The sequence below is a fragment of the Vigna unguiculata genome, chromosome 7 (assembly GCF_004118075.2).
Source record: "Vigna unguiculata cultivar IT97K-499-35 chromosome 7, ASM411807v1, whole genome shotgun sequence".
NCBI lineage: Eukaryota > Viridiplantae > Streptophyta > Magnoliopsida > Fabales > Fabaceae > Vigna > Vigna unguiculata.
Genome location: NC_040285.1, coordinates 15694529 through 15703451, shown reverse-complemented (window position 1 = coordinate 15703451; position 8923 = coordinate 15694529).

The following is an 8923-nucleotide window of genomic DNA, read 5'->3' as shown; positions in this document are numbered from 1 at the left end:
GTGTTGGTGCATTTGATTCATTTGTAATGTGAGCTTATCAAGTGCAACCATAAGTGTCGCAGTCCTAGGTGATACAAGATCACTATTCTGGGAAGAAGTCATGTTCTACAAGCAAATTTTAGCAATAATATTTTTTTTTGGACCTCACCACTCTACTAAGTGTTTCATTCAATTTTCCACTCGTCTATCACACATATAGGCTTTTTCTTTAATGTACTCTCTTGCCTTTTACCACTCAAATTCCCTTTAGGCCTTGGCAAGAACTCCAGTAGCTTAAGAAAAGAGTGAACAAACAAAGTGACAAGTGTTGCGAGATATAAGTCTTGACTCAAGAGGTGAAAGAAAATACAAAACTCTAGACAAAACTTCAAGGGATTTTAAAAACACCAAAATAAGAAAATTAGAATTAGAAAATAATAGGACTACAAAAGAGATTTAAATGAGACAACACGAAGACTCTAAGAGAAAGACTGATTGCAAGTAGATATCAATAAACCACAAATAAAATTGCAACAAAAAGTTGTGTTGAACTCCCGTTTTTTTTGGATCTTTTTTTTCAATATATATTTGTTTTCTTTGGACTTTGATCCACAATAGTTTTTTTTTCTGTTTTCTTTTTTTGCAGTTCAACACAAAAACAAACTTAAACAATTGATCCTTCAAACCCTCATACTCATGTAAATCAAAGTAAGTGCACTTGCAAATCCCAAACACAAAACAAATAATTTCCATGAATCAAATGTAGAAATACACAATTTAAATAGAGAACATAAAAGAAAAAAAATGCTAAATAGAAAAAAATTCAACCAAATTGGAAACAACCTTAGGGGTTTTACTCCTTACAAATGAACCAAACAAAATTTAAAAACAAAACACAGAACAAGTAGACTTGAAAAATTGTAATAATTTTTTTTACATGACAGAAAAATAATGTTGTGGCTCATGTTGTGGAATTTTGTGTTATTATTTGTTATTGTTTTAAATATATGTTAATCATGCTGTGGAATAATATGACATTTGGATTATATTTGTTAGCATGAAATATGAATTGGCATGATGGTTTGACATTGATTTGGCATTTGCATAATTCTGGGTTCAAACCTTGGAGAACCCAAATTAAACACTCTTTTTGCTATTTTTTGGCTTTGGGTTGAATGTGAAGGGTTAACGTAAACCCTAGACGAACTAGCAGCCAAGAGTGGCTGTAAAACAGCCCATAATGAGAGAATGAATGGCCATTAAAATTCAATTAAGGTGCATTTTCGTTTTTGATCATTTACCTATCTTTAAGGCACCATTTAAAAGGCAAAATTGGGGTATTAGGACAGGTTTTGCAAGGCTGAAAATATCTCCAGAAACAAAGCACGAATCCTAAGTTTAGTGAGGTTGAGTGAGGTTCTTGGGGGCTGAACTGATGAAGGATTGACCCCAACCAAGGATGGAGGCACATGCTTAAGAAGACTAAGCATGTTTAGAAAGGAAGTTCACTAATCCTTCATCCCTTTCATTTGTGTTTGTTATTTTTGATTCCCTAAGTTGACTTAGTTGAATCAACTTTAGTTGACTTGTTGACCTTTGACTAGGTTTGACTTGTTGACTATAGTTGACTTGACTTAAGCCAACATGCTAATCTATGTTTATTTGCTTTGTAGGTTAATTAGGAGTAAGAAAGCAATGCTAGGTGGCGCATGGTGATTGGGGAGCATAAATGATGTGGAGGAGAGAGTAAAGCAAAGGCATAAAGCATAAAGTAAAAGGCATGAAGCAAGTGTACCTATGTACCTTTGGTCTCCTTTGTTTTTAGCACACTTTGGCCACTTTTTGGAGACATATGAGACACATTCTTTGTCTCCTTTTGTGCTAGAACGAAATTAGCCTTGCACACACCATAGTTGGCTCTTTTGTCTCTCATTTTTGTAACCTTATTTGACCTAGTTTCTAGAAGCTAGGGTTAGGTTTTTGTAGAGACATCCTTAGGTATCTTTTATTTGCTTAGAGGCCCCTAAACTCTTCTATATAAGGGGTGCTCCTAGACATGTAAAAGGGTTGAACATTTTGAAGTAAAAACACTCTTGTGTCTCAACCATTTGTGAGAGTTTCCTCCCTTGGGAGTGAATACTTTTAAGCCTTATCTTGCATAGCAAGTGGCGGCACACATCCACTCATCTTCAAGGTTGCCATGGCTTCTAGCCTAGCCTTGTAGTGGCGTGCTTCTCACATTTTTACCATTTCTTTCCTTTCCATTTTATGTTTTCTTCTTCCTTTAATTGTTCTTGGTTTTCTATGGTTTATGTGCTTTCCATTTCCTTTTTGTTTGAATCAATCCATCATCTTCTTCTCTTGAGCTTTGTGAAAGGAACCTTCACATCTAGATAGCTTGCTATCTTAATGTCCAGTGGGGATTTCACTTAGCTTTCTTAATCAACTCACACCATATTCAATAATCTTAAAAAGGAACAAGATAATCCTTCATTATTTAGTATCTAGAGCCTAGGTTATCTTGAATATGGTGTTTTTCATGTGCTAACCTTGTCTTGTTGTAGCTATCTTGGTATGGTTCAAATCCACTTCCATGACACCCGAAAACAGTGCTGGCAGAAAACTTGATGATTTTAAAACATTAAACTGCACCAGCTCAGCTATTCAAAAATTACGTCTTTGGATGCTTAGTCTTTGAGCCTCAAATCCATGAGTTTAAATGCATGATAGCTACATGTTTGTGTCTTTGTGTATGTCATGTTGAGTTTTTAAATGTGTCTAACTTTTGCTTGAGTCATATATCATATGCTTCTTTGAGTTTTCTTATTCTTGTTTCTAAGTATTTGAGCTATTGCATGAGATCTATGCCTTTTGTTGTAGCATGCTCCTTGAAATTGATTTTGACCTAATTTTTAAGGAACTAAGTGTTCAAGACACCCTAAAATATCCTTCTCATCATCACAAAAAATGATGTTTTTCATACTTTTCGTGCAACAAATACCGCCAGGCGGTATTTTAGTCTCGCCAGGCGCCACCTTCCTGATTCTGGGCGCTAGGCGCCACCAATTTTTCTTGTTCGTGCAGTTTTCGTAAAACTGCATTTCCCGGTTCATTAATCGTCCGATTCAGGTGAAATTTTGATAGGTGGTCCATAACATGTGGTTCATCACTTTGAACGGTGGAGATTGGATTTGGAGGTTAGTAGCTAGAGATATACATTACTTAATTTGGTTGATTTTGGTGTCTATAAAATATATGAATAAGCCCTTGATTAGTTCAAGTAACTTCTAATGAAGCATAATTGGGTTATGTGGTAAGTCTCTATCAATTTGAATGTTCCTTTGGGTTAATCACATTTGGAAAATTGGTTTCGTGAAGGCATGGGTGTCAATATTAAATTGCATTGGTGCATAAGATCATGTGCTTAAAATTGTTAGAGTGGTGCTGCTTATATTTTGTTTGAGCATGCTTGGGATGTTCTATATGACTAGGGGATGAATGCACATGTGAGGTGCTACGAGGCCTATAACATTATAGAAGGCAATGCTTTTCATTAGGGGTACTTTAGAATGAGAGCAAATGAGAGCAACCTGTGTGAAGTGTGCTTGAACCTGAACTAAAATCAGTACTACGCAAGGACTGGTGTAGTGCCTAGCGGTGGTGATCGACTCGCCAAGCGACAACGTAGAAACAGGGGGGTTTTGAATCACGATGGCGCCTTGCGGTAAGGTGGGGTGCGCCAGGCAGAGTCTATAGTTCAGTAAATATTAAGGCACGTGGCGCCTGGCGGCAAAGGAAGTCCCACTAGGCGATAGGTGCAGTGGCAGAGAAGACTAAGGCGCTTAGCGCTTGGCTGTACGTATCCCCCGCCAAGCAATCTGGAAGTGGTAGCGCCTGGCGGTACGTGTCCCCCGCCAGGCAATTTTGCTGCAGTAGATTGGTGTTATGCATGTTATGATGTGCGTGATCTAGAAGGCTTCTAGGATATCTTAAAGGTCGGCTTGCTGGTGTTCCTTGAGTTGAGCTCAAAACATATCCCTTGAGTTGAGCTCGGGATAAGGGTTAAGCACGTGGCATTCCACGAGTTGAGCTCGGGATGGCGGATGAACACGAGGAACCCTTGAGTTGAGCTCGGGTTGGCGAGTGTTGCCGATGTGAGTGTGCTGGTTGTGGCCAGTATAGATGGGTCCAGATAGATTGCCCTCTCAGTAGTTGACTAACGAGTTTGGTAGTCTTGGGACGTTACGAATTATGTTTGTATATGGGAACTCCACCTAGCGTTACGATGTATGATCCATAGCATGGTTTCCCGCACGTGCTCTATCGGTTGTGGCAGATAGGTATGGTAGCAAGACAGCTTGAGGTACTCACTAGAAGATGTAGAACACGAATAACATGGTGGTGGCCGTGTGATGTGATATCAAAGGATGGAATTCCTTTGGTGTGATTGTGTGATTGGTATATTTGTGCCATATATATGTTTATTTTGTTAGCTCACCCTATCTATTTGTGTTTGGCGATGTTCGTGTACGCGGTGCAGGGGAGCAGATGATGTTACAGGTGGATCTGGTGAGGCTTAGCAGCAGAGCGGGGAAAACTCATGGGAACAGTTTTATAGAGTTTTATCATTTACGGTTTTGGAATAAAGATGTAATCTATTATGAGACTGTTTTGGTATTTCATTGAATTTTCAGAAGATTTGAACTTAGAGTTATCTTTATTATGAAATAAATTATTTGAAATTTCCTGCGTTTTTGGGAAATGGATTTATAATAAATGTGATTTTTTTTTCTTATTTTATATTATTATTTAAACCCGTAATATCCAGTCGGGATGTTACACAATCTAGCAGATTGATAAATCAAATGAAGATTCGCCACAAAGATGTTAATCTTTGATAAGAACCGGAAGCCTAAGCCAAGAACAAAGAAAATCTTTTCTTTAATCAGCACGAAGGCTATCCAACTGAGTTAGTAGAGACATTTTCTCGTTAAGAACAATGTTCTACGTACCTCAATTCAAGCTATTTCTAATCCTTTCCTTATTGGTAATTTTTTCTTATATTCTTCTATTTTTATGTTAAAAAATTATTTGACTATCAATTTTCATATTTGTCTTATTACTATTATTATTATTGTCTATATTAATTTTTTAGTTTCATAAATAAAATTTGATTATTATCAATATTTTATGATTTAGTTTTAAACAAGTCAAACTTTACAAAATTTGAATTTGTGACTTTTGATATTACAAGGAAAAATTAATCATGTTCTTGAGTATTAGAGGTTGAAATACATCTAGATGCAATGGGTCTTGATGATACTCTAAAAAAAAGAAAAGAAAGAAGGTGGAAATAAAGCATCTGAATGTCTTTTTATGGCCAAACAAAACAATAAGTTTTTAATGAAAAATCATGAGACCAAATTGATTATGTTTCATTCCCAGAAGTGAATGCACCATGAGACTAAATTGGTTATGCTTTGTTCCTAGAAGTGAATATAGCAACATGTAATTCATATTTTCATGGTCATAAAGGAAATTTCAAAGAGATATTTTGTCATCAGAAGTGAAACAATAATGTGAAAAGGGAAAAGAAAAAGATGAAAACAATGACAATATAATTTATTACTGCGGTGGTAAAGGCCATTTGGGTCATACTTGTCTTACATCAAAGCATCCTAAAAACAGGGAGAAGAACATAGAAACACACTTTATGTTTATAAAGATGATGATTTTGATTTTGACCATATAGATGTCACTCATCTTAATATTATTATTTTTCTTTGCTAAAGTAAATGAAATGGAAGATGGAAACATTAATCACCTCATTGGTGGTATTAAGATTTTTTTTTCATAAAATGGTAGAAGAAGTTTCTATGTGATAGTATAAATATATTTTTATATATTAAATTATTTTGATTATAATTTAATTAATTTAAGGTAAATTCTCTATGGTATTATTACTATATAAAATATGCATGTTTGATGTTGGTTATGTATAAGTAAGAAGAATCAAATTTTCTTTTATATTATGAAATGTATATGTGAAATAAGTTTATAATGAACATTTATTATTATTAATAATATTATATATATATATATATATATATATATATATATATATATATATATATTTGTGTAAGAATGTGAAGTAAGGGTTTTGATATAAATTTATGGTTCTAAATTTTATTATACTATACATATATAAAGGTTCAAACATTTTTGGATATGATATTTTATACTTAGTTTTATTTGATATTATTTGATAATATATGACTTACGAAGTTGATTAATTTTTTATGGTATCTACAACAAGTTGAGGTTATTAAGTTCATTAAAAATTTATTTATTTATATCTATATATATATATATATATATATATATATATATATATATATATATATATATGTTCCTGCAGAGAACAAATAAGAGGTTAGACACAAGCGTCACCTTACCATGTAGTCCGCTATCTCTTCAGTTGGCCTCTTCCCGGTCGATACATGTCAGCTTGAACCCAGGAGGGGTTACCTGCAGAAGAATCTCCGAAGCTCAAGTAAGTCAAAGCTCTCAGAGAGTCAAATCAGTGATTAATGAATGCGTACGTTTAAATGATGGGGTCCACGTGTATTTATAGGGCATTAATGACGTTTGACCATTTCATGGGCTGGGTTTTGTCATGGGCTGTATTTTGGGCTATGAATGGGCCTGGGCCCCCAAACCAGGCCCTTGAGACTTATTGAACGCGGGGCATCGATGTTAGTTTAAGTTCATTGGAGTAGTCGGTCTCGACCGGCTACTTGCCTAGATGGCTTATGTTGGTGATGTCCGGGTACTAGGTGGTTTCGATATGCACACTGTTTACTTGGTTGAGTTTGGCTAGGTACGGTACACCAGTTCCCCAGCCTTGTCCGATATTGGTTGTCGGTCAAGGATGATTGATGAGTTCAAATTTTTGCCCTCATTGAATATTTAAATTTGGGGATTTAATTGAATTTTCTGTGCTTAAAGATTGATTTAATTAGGATTTGTGATTATTGGATTTATTGAGTAAGTTTGGTGAAAGTGGCATAAAAATTGATTTTAGTTGCATAAAATATTATTGGATATTCTAACGTTTGTTAATGCAGCTGGAATTTATTTTTGGTCAATTAATAATGTGATTTTGAAATATTCAAAGTTACAAAATAAGTCCAAAATCAAGAAATTCTGAAAAAGAATAAATCAGGAGCTAAATGCACCCCCAGTTTTTATTTGCACACTCCTCCCTCAAGTGGACCACAAAAACTTGTTCTGCACCCCAATTTTCACTAAGTTGTACCCCTCCTACCACTTAAACTCCACTCAACCAGATCATGCCATGTGGCAATCCCCACCTTTTAAAATTAGCCAACCATAAGCCGCCACGTGTCATAATCCCCATCTCACCAAATTAACCAATCAGATTCTGCCACGTCATCATCTCCTCCATCTCACCCATGAAACCCTAACCCTAATTTTCTTTTCTCCTTCCACCACCATGGCAGCCGCCGCCGCACCTCCTCACCTCGCCGCCGACGCACCAGAAACCACGGCAGCCACCATCTTCTCGCCTCCGCGCCACTTCACTCGAGCATCCACCACGCCACCACCATCTCCTTCTCCGCGCACCACCACCGCGAACCTTCTCAGCAACGCCATCTTCTTCTCGCATCCAACAGCTCCGTCACGCATCCAACCTGCACCACCGCCGGCAACCACGAACCTCTGCAACGCGTCGCGCACCAGCGGGTTCTTCTTCCTCGTGCACAACCATGGCGGCCACCACAACAACCATTCTCCGCAGTTTCGTCACGCTACCATTAACGTTGCAGAACCTCCATTACAGCAGAAATGCAGATCTGCACCGCACCATTGAACCAGCAGCACCTGCAACCACCGCAAGCTTTGCCGCAGCCACCATGAACAGCGTCGCCGGAGAAGAAGAAGAAGCCTGCCACCATCACGTTTCAGCCGTCAAAGGAGGAACAAACCCTAAGGAAGGAGAGAGAAATCTGATTTGGAAGAGCTGACACGTGGCAGTCTCTCAATGGACACTGAAATGGTCAAAACTGGTCAACTCTGGTCAACTCTGGTCAAACTGGTCAAACTCTGGTCAAATTCTGGTCAATTTTGCAAATATGGTTAAATGAGAGGGGCAGAATTGGAAATTGGACAGGAATTAAGTTGCTAATTAATTAAATAAAAATAAAAGATTTTAGCAACTGACAGATAAAGCCCAAAGTCCAGTGAAGCCTATATAAAGAGACTTAAGGGAGCAGAAAGGGGACTGACAATTTACAGCTGACAGCTTAGACACTTAGAACTCTCTGGTTTTGGCAGATACCGTCTCCACCACATCTCTCATTCTTTTATTTTCTTTCTTTCATATCATCATGTATTCCATCAAAGCCATGGAGGGCTAAGCTTTAAGGGTTGATTCCACTGTAATTTCTTAAATGGATTCTGAGGTTAGATGAATTTATATGTTTTGTTATTTTGATTATTGTTGTGGTTTTTGTTTATCTATGTCCTTTGCTTCTTAATCGAATAGAAAATAATGATTTTAAATCTACATGCATGCTAATCATATGAGTTAAAAGGTTTTTAAATTAAATTGAGACTTTACTTTGATTTTGTTTAGAAACTTTCATTTGATTAAATAAGTTTTTGCCAATAATTGAGACTTTAATTTGATTAGAGGTAATTACTTTAACTAAAATTAGTCAAGACTTTACTTTGATTAATTAAGTTTTCTATTTGGTAAAGAAACAAAGGAATAGACATGATTAGGCATAGTAAAATTAATTGAGACTGTACTTTGATTGAATTTACTATGGACAATCTAACAATTCTCACTTTTAATTGAGACTGTACTTTGATTAAAAGTGAGGATGCCAACAAATGAATTGAGTCTTTACATTGATTT